Source organism: Monomorium pharaonis, chromosome 11 (assembly GCF_013373865.1).
Source record: "Monomorium pharaonis isolate MP-MQ-018 chromosome 11, ASM1337386v2, whole genome shotgun sequence".
Lineage (NCBI taxonomy): Eukaryota > Metazoa > Arthropoda > Insecta > Hymenoptera > Formicidae > Monomorium > Monomorium pharaonis.
Window position 1 is genome coordinate 7,001,523 of NC_050477.1, and position 17,665 is coordinate 7,019,187.

A 17,665-nucleotide genomic window follows, 5' to 3' on the forward strand; every position below is an offset into this window, starting at 1 on the left:
TGAAATAAAGAATTTTGTTGATTAATCAAAGAATGGTTTAAAATAGAGATCCCACAATCAAAGGAAAATATGAAATTTTCAAGAAATTTTTTTATCCTTGAAAATTGTAAATTTTCATGAAATTTTATCTCACGTAGCAATAATGTAAAAATTGTTACCGTAAAATAATACTGACTTTTTTTCTATTGTTTTTTTTTCCAATATCAATTTTTATTATTCTTGCAGCTTTTATTATTTTGCTACAAAAATGTTCTGCGAATCTTTTGATAGTTATGATCTTAAAGCTCAAGTTTCATTAATTTTACACAGCCGTCGTCTCGTGTAGATGACGGCTAACAACGAACGTATCTATAACCTATATCGATGATCACTACGCGATCATTGGACCGTAAAGGAATGGAGGCCACATTGATCTGACAGATCGACTCTCTGTACGGATCCGTACGACTCTATACGAATTTATTAACTCGTCTTACCGGTACTGGCGCGTGTAATATCCATTGACGATGTAAATTCGCGCGTATCGATCCATGACGTAACTGTCAATTCGATCGAATGGCCGGGGGCGTTGACGAACTCTCCGTGAATTGACAAAGGATTCGGGGCACCGTGTGCGAGTTATACGAATCCGATAACGCGCCTGCGAGACAATGAGACTCGCGGAAAAAAATTCGGAATGCCCCGCGAATAATAACGCGGCTCCGATAACACGAGCGCCGACAACAGAGGCCTTCTATAATGTCGCATTCGTTCTACGTTTCAAAGCTGCGTGCTTAAATGAAATAATCAGTAGGCTGTTTTATATATGTATGTGTGTGTATCTCTTAATCCATTATATTAATAAAATTAATGACAGAATTATATCTATGCGTTTTATAATTAATGTATGTGTGATTAATAATATAATTAATACTCTCATTTCTGCAAAAAAAGTAATTTTTTCACTTTACATTTTTTAACATTGCCTATATGTATATAACTTTAATTATTCACAAATTACATATATATTAATTTTTTCATTTCTTTATTATTAAAAGGCCTTTGATTGAAATTAATATCACAAAATGTAATATTAATAATAAAAAATAATCACGTTAAAGAGAAGTAATATATGTGTATAGAGAAGTGTATAATGTTTTATACGGAATGTATAAAGCGTTTATTAATTATCTGGTCTTTTTCCGTTGTTCCGTGTTGTTAATGTTGATTCGATCGTAAAATTAATAAAAGAAAAATGATTGATTTCGTTTTCTATGATATAATGTTACATATGTATATAATATTCAAATTATATATAGATAATTTCAATGTATATGTATATACCTGAGTAGACCAGAGCGATTTTTCGACGTCGCTCGCGCGGGATCGAGAAGAAAGAGGAACGCGAGCAGAAACACGGCTGTCGATAAATATTACACGGTCATCGGGTTATCGGGGAGCGTAGATTGCGATGAACGGGACGATAGGCATTTCTCGGGGGTGTCTTTTTTATTTTTTTTTCATTCGCATCCTCTCCGCCTCCGCGCGAAGGCCGCGCGGCGGACGTCGAGATGTTGGCGCGGTGAGGGCACGGAATACCTTTCGACGATTATTATCGCGGCCTGCGTCATGTATCATGTCGTACTACAAGCCGTGATGGTGGATATATATGTGTATACATATATACATATATATATGCACAGATTCGCACACATATGCATACGGGATCTTTTGCGGAGGCTAGGTTCCTCTACGCGAGGGCCCGTCCTTGCGTAAGTCGACGCTTCGGCCCGCGCCGGGCATTATCGACGTCGGAATAAAAGCAAATCGATGGAACAGGCCTGACCATTTGCTATTTGTCGCCGAGAAAGAGAGAGAGAGAGAGAGAGAGAAAGAAAGAAAAAGAGAGAGAAAAGCTTCATAAATCTCCATGCGCGAACGACGTGCTCTCCCGAGAGCGGGGAGACTTTATGTCATCCGGTCCTTCTGCTGCGAGAGGACCATGCGGTGGAAGGTGAGAGTCTCTCCTTCCCTTCGTTCATCATCGGGTTCCTGTCTCGTAACCGGACCGGGGACAGAATGGAAATCGCCCGGTGAAAGCACAATCGCGCTTTCGGTCGCGGTAATAATCCCCGATAACGCGTTCTCGCGCCGTGTAATCGGAAGGATTACGACGAGGGGATCGTTCTCCCAACTGCGCCGTTACGTCCACGTCTAGTAATAAAATCAGGATTAGTTTAGAATTAAATGCCTCCATATTAAAACAGACGTTAAGCCGTTCAATTTGCCGCAAACGGTACTTCCTTCTTTCATTTACTGCCACGTGTTTATCCGTTCAACATCAATTTATCTTCCATTAAGCATATTAGACTTTTCACGAATCTGTCTTTATTTAATTAAAATATTTATAAATTTTTTTTTCTTTCTAGTTTTTCAGTATATTATACAAATTAATGTGTAGTATAGTGTCCTCGTACAAACTTGTGGCGAAGTTTTACAAGCTGCTTGCCCGAGCAATGACGTATTTCACGATCGCGCACAGTGTCCTTGCGCAAGATGGAATTTTGTGGATACGAATCTCACAATTGTGTTTTACAAAATGTGTTCCGGTAAGTTAATTTTCTATTACAAGGACGCCTGATTGCCCGGTCTCATTCCCGGCGTGAGCGTCGCCGCAATCGTGCTCGTTGCACCGATGCGTAAATTAGCCAGACAGTTTCCTAAGCGAAATCGGCGTCGAAGAACGGTTTATCGCGTAAGGACGACTTGTCGGAGACCTCGCTCGACAGGATTTAGGAGGGGATCGGCCGATCGTTCCTCGAAATGTCGACCGCCAGTGATCGAGATCACGCACTTCACGGCTGACTGCGTGTTCTTCTGGGTTAGGGAATTACTCGTGCAGGCGTGAGCGGCAAACACCGGAGGCAACAAAAGTGAAACTCGCAAACTGAGAGGAAGAAACAGAGAGAGACAGAGAGGAGAGAGACACGTCGCATCGTTCCCGACTTCGCCCGACCTAATCCTACAACGAGAAAGATACGATCTATGCATCATTGTACACGACAGTCGTTGAAATTATATAAGATGCCATTTTCACTCTCGCACCCGCACAACGGCCACTGCAAAAATGTTAAGCCGTTCTGTAAATCTCTGCGAGAAAATGAACGGAGAGTAACGATTCATTGTACTTCGGAAACTTAAGAGCTTCTAGAATTGTCATAAATAGCATATCTCAAATTTTAATAGCGGAAAACAAAAGCACATATTTTTTAAATAGAATGTCATTTTAATAAATTATAATATTTTGTTTTGCTTTGATTTTTGTATTTATTTCATTTTTTCACTTCAAATAATTCAAATGTGAATTTAATTCTCAAGATATTGAGAATCAATTTATTTGATTCAAACACTCTTCTTTCTTTTTTTTAAACTAAGATACTTCTTGGTCAATCGAGTTTGATACAATGTTGTATCCGAAAGTAGAAAGTAAGAAAATAATGATTTCCTGCACAATACCTGTGCTAAAGAAGGAGTGTAAATTTGTCGTAGAAGTTTGAAAAAGTCAGCAGAAGGAAATACTCCGTAGAGTAGTAAATTACCTTAGCAATCTTTTGTCTTTTCAGTACATCCGTCTTCACGGCCCTATGGTCGGTAGTGTGAGTGCCCATGTTCGCGACCCTTATCGCGCCCATCGCGGCGGAAAACGGTAGACGTTTGCTTGAGAACGAGAAACGTACTTTTCCCGGTTCTTTGGAGCTCTCTGAAGGAGAGAGGAGGGGGAAGAGAATTTCGTCGCGTCTCGCTCGCCTGCAATTTCGCGATCTTTAACTATGTCGGACTACAATGTTCGCCCGTTGTTGCGAGACCATACGGCGTCCTCGTGTATGTCGCTCGCACGGAGCGTTCGCATTCACACGACGCGGATTCCCATATCAGATATTCATCTTTCTCCGTGAAAGAGAGAGGGAGAGAGAGAAAGAGAGAGATTTTGCCATCGAAGACGACGCCATTGTGCGTCCCAGCCCCCGTTGCCATAATTCCGTGGGACTCTCTCGTTACGAAATGCCACCACGGGGTCCCGATGCTTCCGTCCGTGCATTGTGTCACGGGCGTATGAAATTCAGTCGGTGTCGCAAGATAGAACAGCCCACTCTCGATGTTCCGTAACGGTAGTAAAGCAGCAGCGACAGCGGTAATTTTATGTTGCCTTGGTATAATACCAAAGTCCCCGAGGCGCGTGCGCGCGGAGAAAAAAGTTACATAAAACACGTAGGAGATATGAACAATATAAGGGCATGTGCACGAGCGTGAAAGCGCATTTCGGTACGACGAGCAGCGCGCGCGAGCGTAAAATGAACGGATGGATAACGAAGGTCAGAACAGAAAGCTAATTATTAAAGCAAGCAAAGTTACTTATTGTTTACCTGAATGCACACGAGATGGCGACGACCGATACGGATGTCGAGGCAAACGAGCAGTTGTATAAGCGAAACGTAATGGAAATATTAATTCGCACGCATACGCTTAATGAGGCGTAATTGTGAGCGGCGGGAAATAATAGTGTAATATTTACGTAACGTCGCCGCTATTCAATCAGCCGTGCGAAGCAGCTCTCTTTCCTCGTAAATAACGACGAACGCGTTGCTGTCTCCGGGGAAGCGCGTCAAAGCGATACACAACTTGCCGTATTGTTTTGTACACCTTTCGCATTCCGAGAGAAATCAATGGGATAGGTGCCGTGTCATTGAGCGGCGTCAAAAAGTATCGGTTGTTTCAGAAAGAGACCTAAGAAAGTGTTCTTTGCGTAAATGACACTAAATTATGCAAACACGCCGCTTATCGCGGGATCTAAGGAGCCTACTGATCACTGAGATCCGAGTGTAACGGAGTGACTTTACAGGCTCTGAAACAGGTTCGGTAAGTCCGAGATAAGTCCCGGTAGATCCTCCAAAACAAGCACGTCTGTCACCCTATTCTTAGGGTCGGTTAAGATCGGCCGTACAAAAATATCGTAAGAATAGCCCGCTAACGAGAGTTTCGCACAAATCAACCTCGGGTAGATCGGCCGCGCGATTAGTTAATTCCGGCGACGGTAGGCGCAATTACCCAACGATCGTGCCGCTCGCGCGCGAATCGCGAAGGTGAGACCTCCGATAGCGCAGCGTTAGCGATGCAGCGCGCGTTGCAACGGCGACGGGACACATTGGGATCGTAATGTCGCGGGACAGTGACATAGCGTCGGGAATGCCGCGCGACCTTAGCTCCGAGAGGGATAGAGGGGTGGAGGGTGGCGGGCAGGGAAGACTGATTTATAACGATTTTAATAGAAATAAAGGTGCACTTCGCGCACGGAGATAACACCCGGCGACAATGACGCATCGCCGGGAATGCATTTGGCGCCTTTTCAGCGCGCGCGTCCCGCGCGAAATTTCCATTTTCGCGCTTGTCGCGAGGAAATCAGAGAAACGCGGCCGGAGAACCGAAAGAAACGAGATACAAACGCTCGCGCGGTTGCGGTCTTCGCGTCGCCGCGACGCTGACTAAATCACCCGCGAGAATCTCTCGCGATGCTGAATGTTGCACGTGCGAGTTGGGAAAGCCAAAGATCATGTACCTTGAAATTCTCCGATTTTTAATTATCCGTACGGGATACAGAATCCTGCGGTTGCATTGCAGCAGCACTAATCTTGGATATTGCAGTGCAACGCTCTCAGAGAATTTGTTAAAATACAGATATGCAATATAAACAAAATTTCTTTTATGCAAAATTGCATTTAAAAACGAGTCAAATATAATTAATATTATAATAATAGATGTTATTAAATGTGCATTGCAGATTCACTTGCAAGTTCACAATTAATTTCTTAACTTTTGATTTAAATTAAAAACCTTATCGGTAGAAAAAATTTTTTTTCATTGTAACATTGCAGTAATTTTACAACATTCTGCAAAGGCTTGCAAACGTTTTTGCAATGTTGCAATATTGTATTAAAATATTTTTACAATCATTCTGTACGAGTAGCGATATTTTATTAGCGTATTTTTAAACATTGAAACACTTTCCTGTCGCCTCGAGGAATGTTCAAAGCCCGACAACTGTGTATTTAGATCGGTATTAAAGAGAAATTTCTCACATATACCGAAAGTCTCGCATATTGTGAATCTGAAGAAAGTCCACGAATTTCTCCGGCTTCCGTGCGCGGTATATTACCCGCTACTCCACTTATTCCTCGTTATTATGTGCCGCATGTCCTAGAGAATGATAAATGAGGTGATGTAGGAGCGGTCTCGTGCGTTTGCGTATCACCGGCCCGCGTCGTCAGCGTGCGATTATCGTGACCGAGAAAACCGGGTCAGTTCTCCACGGACAATTACCGATACAAATGCGCAACAGGTTGGCTGAAATGGGCGCGGCAAGTATCCGCGAATTTTGCCTGTCTTTCGTTTTGAGTAGGAAGCGGATGCCCTTATGACGTTCGACGTTGCGGGAAACGACGCATAGCAGAACTGTTAACTGCTCATATAACGAGAACGAGTAGAACCTCCGAAGTGCCAGTACAGAGACACCACAACTTCATTCAATCTTTGTGCACTTAAGAACAGGAAATGAAGAAAACGTGACTGAAAGGATATGTCGGAAAGATATGTTTTTCGATTGTGACCTGACTTAGATATTAAATGTCTTCCATGCGCCATTTTTACGCGATTGTCCATTCAAGTCGCGTGTACCAATGTGATGCACTATAGAGAGTAAGATGTATAATTTTGAACATGGTATAAAAAAAGGAAAGAATTTTCTAAGTATGATGATTCTAATTTCAGTCGATGTAATAGTCATTTGTTTATTAATCTGGCTGCATAAAAAATTGTATAGCAAATTCTTTCTTTTTGTTCAACTTCAAGTATACAAGTGTTCAAATATTTAGACATAAATCTTAACGAGTATGTCAAATAGTGTTTTGTAATACTATTATTTCTCTCTTTATACAATGTTTATACTGCATGTTCAGAACTGTACGATACATTTTTTAATACTTTTCAAGAATAAAATAAATCACAAATTGGATCATGTTATTTTTTTTTATATTCAGGTGTTAACTAATTCAGATTGTAAGCTTTCTAATTGTACTAATTTAAGTGTTTGTATTTTGTAACCAAAAATAAAAAAATATTTAAAAAATTCAAAATTGTATCACCTTAATTGTATCCTCTATGATTACTATACTACATGTCGTATTCTACATAATCGTAACTTATCAATCAATGGTATCATAAAATATTAAAAAAAAAAAAAATAATGGAGAATTAATAGCAAGATTCTCCCAACGTACTGAACATATCAAGTCGGTTTTTTTTGTTACCTTGATTTAAATTTATGATAAAGTATGTAGTTTTATACTCACAAATTCTTAAGCGGCCTGAATGGAAATCGTGGGCCGGGTCAATGTTGTACGCAGCATGGAATGCGTTAAGATCAAACCGTAACGGCGAGGTGTTGTTAGGAATTCGTTGTTCTCGTGACCTCACTTTCGCCTGATTTGTAGGTGACAGAGAAGCGTGCCCCGATTCGAATAATGTATGTAAACGAGAGAGTGCAACGTGACCTTCTCTGCTCCGTAGTCTAAATTATACAGGTTCCTCATCCGTTAACCCCGAAACTTCGAGGCGACCTATTACGTGGAGACCTCGCTTCTCGTGACTTCCACGAAAGTGAAATACTACATTGCAAACTCGTTCTAACGGTGCGAGCGAATTAATTTGCATCTGCGACGGGAAAGGAGATATCACGCAATTTTCACCCTCATATTCGTACCGTCACGCATAGTCCGAGCTGCTTGAATTAACTGATAAATCGAAACTCGCTCCATGAGCTCCGACTATATATCCCTCAAGAAAAGAAAAATAATGGAGAATTAAGAGTAAGACCCTCCCGACGTACTGAACATATCGAGTCGGTTTCTTTTTTGTTTGCCTTGATTTAAATTTCGAATTAGAAGTCATGTAGGAGGCGATGAAAGGGTTAACGGGATGTATCCCGGCGTAGTCGACACGTAAGATCGAAGTTATTGATAGGCGAACTAACGGTTGGGAATCCAGTTAAACCTCGTCCAGCAAGCGGAAGAATATCCCGAAATTACGACCTTGATTATCGCCGTGTGTTACATTGCGCGAGTCCCGCTTCGATCGCTTTATCCTGTAAATCCCGCACGAGTATCACGTACCATAACACGTACAGCGCGCGTATTCGGTTTCACGTGTATGATGATTTCAACTAGCCGCGCGCTAAATAGCCGCCGCGAGCGATGAAGCGTTACACACAGCGACGTAAACCACTTCATTCGCCCTTAATACGACGTTTCGTTTCGCCGGACGGGAAAACGACGACTTCCTCCTTCTTCTCCTCCGTCGTGTTGTCGACTCGGTCCATCGAGTCGCCGCCACGTCGGATGGATAACCGTTGTCCTTTGCGCCTTGGCCTCTCCCCCCGGGTACCATAGCTAGGGGCCACCCACCGCGACGGATAATTCCCCGTGCAATTTCCCGTGCTTTACGCGAATTAACTAGCGGCACTCTCGACGCGCGCGCGGCTTGATTAATTGCGACCACGACGGCGCGGCGTTACTTTCGCGTCGCCTATTCTTAATCTCCGCCGCGTCGTATCCCATGAAATCGCGCCGTAACGAACGCCGATAGAAATAACTGTACTGCAACTATATTAATGCCCCGGCACCGCGCCAGCGTGCACTCTCCCCCCATCGGCCCGTTGCAAACAAATATATATTTTAAAAAATGTAACAAAATTAAAATGTAATTGCTTGAAGAAAATATAGATACTTGAACAAGAAAAACGACATATTTAAAATGTTAAATTATATACATAAACCATTACGTAAAAAATGTCAAAAGTTATACAGTACAATAACGTATAAATAAAAATATACATTTATTCCATTCTTCCTCTAATTTTATCTACTCTAATTAATTTTAAGTAAATAGAACAATCAAGTGAATGTTTTTATTATAGAATTAACTTTAAATTTAACAATTAAAATTAATAACGTACTGATGCTAAAACTTTTGTTATTAATATCTATATTAATAACAAGTAATAAGAAAGTCATAATCTAATTTGAAAATGAATATAATTCCAACTAAACTTTTTATTTCTAATGTACTATTAATTCTTCAATAATAAATATTAATTACTTATATAATTAATCTGTTACTAATTATCGTTTAATAAAATAAAACCGTTAAATATTTGTTTAATGAAAGTATTTCAGATCGTTCTATATAAGTTGAAAAATTTTTAATCACAATATTGACGTATACTTTAGATTATATTTTTACCTCTGTATGAAAATATGTTTAGACTGCTCGTGTATAAAGATTTAAACAATATATTCTTCCCCCTTGCGACGCAAGGGGGAGGCCGCGCGGCGCAAAGGCGAGCGGGCAATGATGACGTTACAGCTGATTTCAATCACGCGTTCCAGCATAAAGGATCCCGGCGAGCCCTTCCGCGTCCGCAGGCGCCGCGGCGTGATGGAAATCAGTGATCCTTTCACGCAGCGCGCCAGAAGCCCTCTTAAAAGGGGAGCGCGCTCCATTTGCATCTACCGGGCGGTGATCTATAGAGTGCAGGGAAAGATGAATGGTCCGATAAAGAGGGCAAGCGGCGGTCGGGATGGCCGCCGAGGGGACGAAGGCGGTGATGTTTGAGAGTACTGACCCACGTTTACGATTCGCGCGAGAAAAGCCACTCCTCTACTTCCTCTTTCGACCCGCGAGAAAACGAATCGGGACACAATTATCGCGCCGCATTGTTAAGATTCACCTACGAACTCCTTCTTACGTATAAGCAGTCGTAAGCGCGAAAATTCTCTCAACCAACGACGATGCCGGCATTATCAATTACGGAAGCGACAGCCAATAGAGAGAGAAAAAGATGTTGAAACAGATGAAATAAAAAGATGAAACTCAAAATGACTGAAAATAAAAATAAAAGTATTATGGAAAAAAACGGTGCGTTTCACACAAGGACCAACAAATGAAAGCTTTATGCCGGTCAACCATCGGAAGCGCTTTGACTCGTGAATTCTCTGCTAAGTAAGAACTCTCAAATAAAGTTATAAAAAATTGTAAAAGTAGTATGAAAGTTGTGATGTTGCAAATTATATGAAATTAAATATTTATTAATTATTACGCTATTCTATTTTTTCTTGTGTTTCGATTTTATTCGCATCATATAATTGGCTTATATGTTATAATGTTATCTTTGTTGCAGAACAAAATCCAATTTTTCGAAGACAAGCGTAACTCAAAGATCAAGTCCTTCATCTTCTTCACAGTAACAATATCCAACTTTTTGGGAAAGAGAGGGATTCAGAGACCAAGTTCATCACCTTCTCGACCAATAATAATATCTAACTTCCCAAAGAAAAAGTGCAATTCAAAAGCCAAATCTTCCATCTTCTCCATCAATAATAATTACTATTGATGGAATTGTGATGGCCGTTCCTCGATATATCCACTTTTGAACCAGGCGTACTTGAAAAGATTATGAAATCGCGGAGAAGATATCGTAATTAATATCGTAATTAAATAATACGACACGATCACTGAACGTTCTTATAAAGTTTTTCCAAATTCTGAACCCATACACATCAAGAAGTTGAATCATTCCCGTGACCTTTTTTGGTATAGTTAAAATTCGCAGCACTTGCATGTGTCAGCAGCGCAAGAAAAACGATTCTCATGTATTACTGAATAATACTCGCGGCACCTACGGTGACAATTACTGCACGCCCGTATACGCTCATCCGTGGAGCTCATCTCGCGCAGATAACGACGAAAAAAGTGCCGAAGGCGTCGTGTCCGGGCAACAGAAAAGAGATACAACGGCGGCGCAGTTCACGTACAACGTTTCCTGTTACCTGCTATACCTACGAGGCTGCTGCTACACGTGGCCGTCCGTTCTATCTCCGGACCGGACAATTTGCTTCGCAACCCCGAGAGATTTATGCGAAGCGGCGAACAGTACGAGTACTGTTACCTTCTGCCTCGCGGAATCACACGGACGCGAAGGGGAGAGGAGCTCGCGTTCAACCCGTGCAGTTCTCTGTTTCCCTGTTTCGGAACTGCTCGTAGTACTCGCTGGTCGTCACGTCTCTCTTGAACTCAATAGATAACGTTGGAAGGATTGATCGTCTTACGAGACAAGCTCATTATCCGTATCGTTCTTTTTTTTTTAATTTATCTTATAAATATTCTCTTCTCATTATTCCGAAATAAATACACAACTTAAAAAATAATTTTTCTATTTATTCTATGCTCCGTTTATTTCTTTTTTGTCCTATTTACCGCATTTTTACTTTTCAGTCTATCTATTACATTCTGATCATCTTGTTTTTGTTGCAAGCTAGTTCCATGGCATCAGCATCTTCGCTGGCATTTCACTAAGCAAATGCGAGTGCATTAATTGTTGTTCCGCGTATTTTATTTATTTTAATTTATTTGCGGAACAAATAATTAACGTGACTATTCAGTTGATCGAATTTAATTATTTTATTTTCTCAAGCGTGACCGATGTAACCGCGCGCAGTCAATATCGACTCGAGACATATCGATTGTACGCGGGGGTCGACGATTTATCCGAGATTCGGAAGCGCCATCACAGGAGATAAATAGAAGGTCAAGAGCCCGCTGCTCTTCACTTCTTCCGTGTACGCGACAGCGAGTATATCTTTATCCGCAAGTGAATCTGTGCAATCAAGAATATTCGGTCAAGAGCGCGAATTACCTCACAGGGGTTTAGAGTCATTTACACGTGTATTTCAATTTCAATAATTAAGTGAGCAAGGTGTTCATATACGGGGCTTCGGCCTATTTAAGGGAATATTTCTCGACTTGTCTTCACTCGAAAACGGAAGACCACATGCGATTCATATACGAATAAATTCATATACGATTTTATATGATACGGGGCCCCGATAATTATAGTGGTACTACGACATGCGATATATACGATCTTCATGATCTACACGATTATACGTACAATACGACATATATGATCTTCATGATCTACCCGATTATACGTCTCACTAATTAATATGATAATACGATTTCTATAATTGTGTCTAATCTGGGGTTTTTATGCCGCAAGGCTTTTCCCCACAAGCCAATAAATCTTCTAAGATATTGGCTCAAACCCACGCATTTTGATTTAACATTTCCCTTCCTATCCGAAACCACGAGATCTCTCCACAAGGAGCAGTTTCGACCCTACAATTGTTTTTATTTATGCTTTTATTGCAATTATTCGACTTGACATAAATCAATCCCGCATATATGCAATAAATTTATTATTATTATTACATTGCGTGTAAAGTAACGCATCGATTCGCAACTCTTGTATCGGTTAGTATAGAGGAAGACTAACTCACGCTATCGGCGATAAGTAAATGCGTTCATAATCAAACGACTAGCAGGAATTCGCGTGAGTTGCGGTATCGGGTCATCTGATATCGCTATAATTTACATTTGATGGACATAACGATCGGCGCTCTCACACGCTCCGCGGACAACGCGCTTCTATCCTCGCGATACCCCGCGATTACAAACCGGAATATCGTTACAAGTCGGCCGAGAATTATCCTAGATAACGTCGATGGCGGGCACCGCGCGGTGGCAAACGGTATAAATTCAACGTTACGTGGACGCGTTCGCGGCGAGGATCTCACACTGGACGGCGACGGCTTTCCTCCCCCCCCCCCCTCCCCGGAATCGTGGAACTTGAATGCATCTATTACGCTAATAGCGATAATGGCTCGTTTCTGTGCGCATGCCGACAGCCCAGTCGGCCGCCTCCGTTAGGCGATACGGCTTGGTTTATCGTGAGAGGCACCTGCCCGGCTCGGGGTGACCTGAGTTTCATCGCGCGCAGCGATGAAGAACGCCATCGATCAAGTATGCGGTATCCCTGTGCGAAAATCCGCGCCTGGAATCTCCCAGTCTTGGCATTCAGCACGGTGGGAGGTAGAGACCTTTGGGCCGCGCGTTCAACGAAAGCCGTGCTCGCTATATATAAAAATTGATTTTCAGGAAAGTGTTTAGCAAAGATAGTATAAAAATTTTATTGATGTATCAGCAAGATCCTTGCTCATATGTTACCAAATGTGTTAATGTCACAATCGTATAAAACGAGATAAAGTTTTTTAGATTATTTGTAATCATATAAAGAATTAACAGGATAAATAATGACAACTAAATTTGCAAAAAAGAAAATCAATAATTTAAGATCACAATATCTAGATCAGTTGAATAAAATAAAACAATCAAAATCAAATGGTGCGTCAACTGATGATATATATAAATCAACTTGATGGTTGTTCGAAGACTCAAAGAAAAGGAGAATCTTCTATAACAGTGATTTCTAATCAGAATCCGAATTGGAATCCGAATCAGAATCCAATTTCTCAGAATGGTCACAATGTAATCAAAATGAAATAGGAAGTGAGTTGCCCAAATTCAAAGAAAAGGGAGCCTGCGTCAGTCAGGGCGACTGAGGCATTACGACTCGCAATAAAAATAAATCCCCTATTTTTTTTTTTTTTTAAATATTTAACATGCCGTCAACCAAACTTTCATTGTAGGTTATTTGACACTTATATACAATGATAAATCCCCTAAACCCTTGAAGAGGTTAGAAGGCTCGACTCCTGTGTCGATCGGGTCCTAGCTCACCTCGCTGAGAGGATCGACCTGGACCTAGACTTTATATACTTAGATATATACGTATTTCTCTTTCGAATGTAGCGACGTCATGATATCCCAGATTCTAAAATTATTGCAGTCCACGCAACGTGTGTTGTGATTTTCGCACGACAACAAAGTATACGTTAACGTCGTACATACGCGCGTGTAATGATGAAAATCCTACATCGTGAGTTACGAGTTGTGATTATTTTTAGACGAGAACAAATTGCGTGCGGCGTAATGCAAAACAAATGAGCTTCCGATCGGATCGTTAACCGGTTTGTTGTCGTTCTCGATTTCTACCGATGCATTTCTAAGGCAGAGCTGTTCGAGAGGCTCAACCTTCGTGTCTTTTGTGTTGCGTGTCGACAGTAAAGACTTTCTACGCAGCTTCCGACAATTTAACGTTTCATTGCACTTTCTCGTACAGATAATTTACACCTGGATCAATAATATTAACCAGAATAAGATTAAGAGATTATCATTTATGTTCCGCGAGTTTTCAATATCTGGACGGAACAGACGCGTTATGAAGTACCCGGAATCTGGTGACAAAGTTTACTTTGAGACAATCTAATTGGCTCAGCTAGCGCGTATCACGGCATAGCGGACGGTCGGAGACGGGCCGTGAACTACGACCACTCCCGAGTTTTCGGAAAATCGCGACGTTGATTGGCGGGCCGAGAGCATCGCCGATTAAGATAAATAGAAGACCACTAACTCAGTCAAGACACTTATTCAGACGCGAACGCGAGTGCATCTCTCGAACCTCATAGTGCGGAATTCAATAATCTTCTCACGCGTGGTTTAACCCATCGTTCAGGTCTCATTACTTTCAATCCAAACGCGAGCAAGGTGTATTACACGGTGCTTCTGCCCACACGTGGAATATTTCCACGTATTCGTATTTATGCGAGGCGAAAGCTACGCGATTACACGTGTTCGGGGCCCCGAAATCCATTCGATTATACGATTGCTCTAAGCGAAACAATTACTCGTTTTACACGAAATATCTCGATTGTGTCATATTCTCGTTTCATACATACTGTAAACTCTTAATACAACATACGTTATCTGGGGTTTTTATGCCGCAAGGCTTTTCCCCACAGAGCCGAATAAGGTTTAATTCCTTGGCTCTAAAATCAATGTACGTTAATTTTAAACCTTACCCATCCATCCAAAATCACGGAAACTCTCTAAAAGGAGAGGTTTCCACGATACAACATGTTAGGTAAAAGCAGTAACGATCTAGGAATTATTAAAAATGATTCAAAAAGGAAGATAATTCGACACTACAAATTTAAGAGTGTACGATTTCTTTGAATATTTTTTTCTGCATTTGTTTAAAATTTTTTAATTTTATTCAAACAGTATAATGTTGTACAAAGCATTATCTTTACTGATTGAAAAAGATAAACATATTCTTTTATTCCATCAAACAGCTTATTAATAAACACATTAATAAATAATCAAATCGTATTTATTTCTTCAAATGAATAGTTTTGTTTGATTGTTCATATATTTCTTCGTTTTCAATCAATTTGATTTTAAATCTAAAGAAATCTTTCTCTCTGGGTATAATTATAAGCACAATTAACGTGATTGATATGATAAATACATGGCTGGCGAGATTGAAAAAAAGTCTAAATCTATGCACGACAGTTTTATGAAACAGGCCATGCTAAAAAATCGAATCTGAAAGGTTCAATCTCGAGTAGACAAGGTGTAGGGCGAGACAAGACCGCTGGCGATTTTATGCAACCGTGCCGGTACACCCACGTGCTTCGCGTGAGAGAAAGAGAAGAGGATTCGTAATATTACCTTCCTCCTCACGACCCTTACTCTTATTTCCTCATGGTTTTGTCGGCATTTGAAAATGCAGGTGTCCGACATCTAGGAAGAATCCCTCGGCCGTGACAACGAGAAAAATCGAAAAACGACGACGATCGATTTTTGGAATTCCGTTTAAATCCGCATTGCGGAACATCGAGGAACAAGTTCGAAGTAACAAATACTCGCACGCGCATACGTAATCCCGAGGAAAAGTGGGTATCGAAATACGGGAAGTGTCAGGCATTTTTCCATGTTTCCCGAAGAGGGTAGGAGGCAATCCGCGGCGATAGAGCGATAAGATTTTGTTTTATAGCGATTCATCGGGAATCTCGAAAATTACGAGCGACAAGAAACGACGAAACTTACGCTCTCGATCGTATCCTCTTTACGACTGTAATAATACAACCGTGTTTACGACTGACGGTGAGCTCTCTCTCTCTCTCTTTCTCTCATGGAAATGAGATAGAGCGAGTAGAAATAATAAAGTACCTAGGCGTAATTATTGATGACAGACTTAGATTCAGCTGTTGCTGATTACATGCTAAAGAAGATAGGGAAGAAAATAAGTTTTCTAAATAGAATAGAAAATTATATATCGGCACATACTAGATGTACTATATATAAGACAATTATAGCACCTCACTTTGAGTAAGTTAACTGGACTTCGACGAAGTCATAATAAAAAGACTTTATTAAGATTGTTCCGCGTATTTTATTTTATTTTAATTCATTCGCGGAACAAATAATTAACGTAATCATTTAGTTGATCGAATCTAACTATTTTATTTTCTCAAGCGTGACCGATGTAACCGCGCGCATGAGACGATGTGATTGTTGAGGGCGCGCGTATCGGACGGTCGATGAGAGCAGTCAATATCGACTCGAGACATATCGATTCTACGCAAGGGTCGACGACTTATCCGAGATTCGGAAGCGCCACCACAGGGGATAAAAAGAAGGTCAAGGGCCCGCTGCGATTCACTTCTTCCGTGTACGCGACCGCGAGTATATCTTTATCCGTGAGTGAATCTGTGCAATTGAGAATATTCGGTCAAGAGCGCGAACTACCTCACAGGGGTTTAGAGTCCTTTCACACGTATATTTCAATTTCACTAGTTAAGTGAGCAAGGTGTTCATATACGGGGCTTCGGCCCATTTAAGGGAATATTTCCCGACTTGTCTTCACCCGAAAATGGAAGACCACATGCGATTCATATACGAATAATTTCATATACGATTTATACGATTCGGGGCCCCGATAATTATAGTGGTACCACAACATGCGATTATACGATCTTCATGATCTATACGATTATACATACAATACGACATATACGATCTTCATGATCTATACGATTATACGCCTCACTAATTGATACGACTTCCATAATTTTGTCTAATCTGGGGTTTTTATGCCGCAAGGCTTTTCCCCACGAGCCAATAAATCTTTTAAGATATTGGCTCAAAAACACGCATTTTTATTTAATATTTCCATTCCTATCCGAAACCACGAGATCTCTCCATAAGGAGCGGTTTCGACCCTACAAAGATTGAAAAGACTGAATGTTCAAAAATACAAAGAACTTTCCATAGTAGAAGAAGACTTTATTTTTAAGAATGTTAAGCCATTGTATGAATGCGCATATAACCTAACTTGATATTGTTGAATCGCGTTGTTTAATTAATAGATAAGGAGTTTAAGATAAACGATTTTTTCTCATTAACTTTCACGTCGCATGTCATATAATTAAACGTTGCATGGTGAAATTTTTTTCTCCTTTTCGCGACCCGTTACCTTTATACACGATCGACCTTTGGTCATCCTTCGCTTTATCAATCTTCACTTGAGAAATATTTACGAAACATAACGTTTATGAAATTGAGCTGAAATTGTTTTTCCAGATAACATGGACAAGGGCCAGACAAACCGCGGCGGCGGCGGTGGCGGCGGCTCCGACTGCGTGCATTACAAAGTGATCGTGTGCCTACGATATGGGCACTTGTTCAGCGAGCGCGACGACACGTCGTCGGAGGGATCCGATTCGGACGTTGTAGATTTCAAGTCAAGTCAAGACGGGCAGCGATAAAAGGTACG

At 41.0% G+C, this 17,665-nt stretch overlaps 1 long non-coding RNA gene across 1 annotated transcript in view; it reads left to right on the plus strand.

The window, feature by feature from the left end:
* The first annotated feature begins 1,056 nt into the window (after nt 1-1,056).
* Nucleotides 1,057-17,665, plus strand: part of LOC118647857 — a 28,692-nt gene continuing 12,083 nt past the window's right edge. The window contains exon 1 of the long non-coding RNA XR_004964993.1: nt 1,057-17,660. This is a non-coding gene — a long non-coding RNA (uncharacterized LOC118647857). The remainder of the gene's footprint in view (nt 17,661-17,665) is intronic.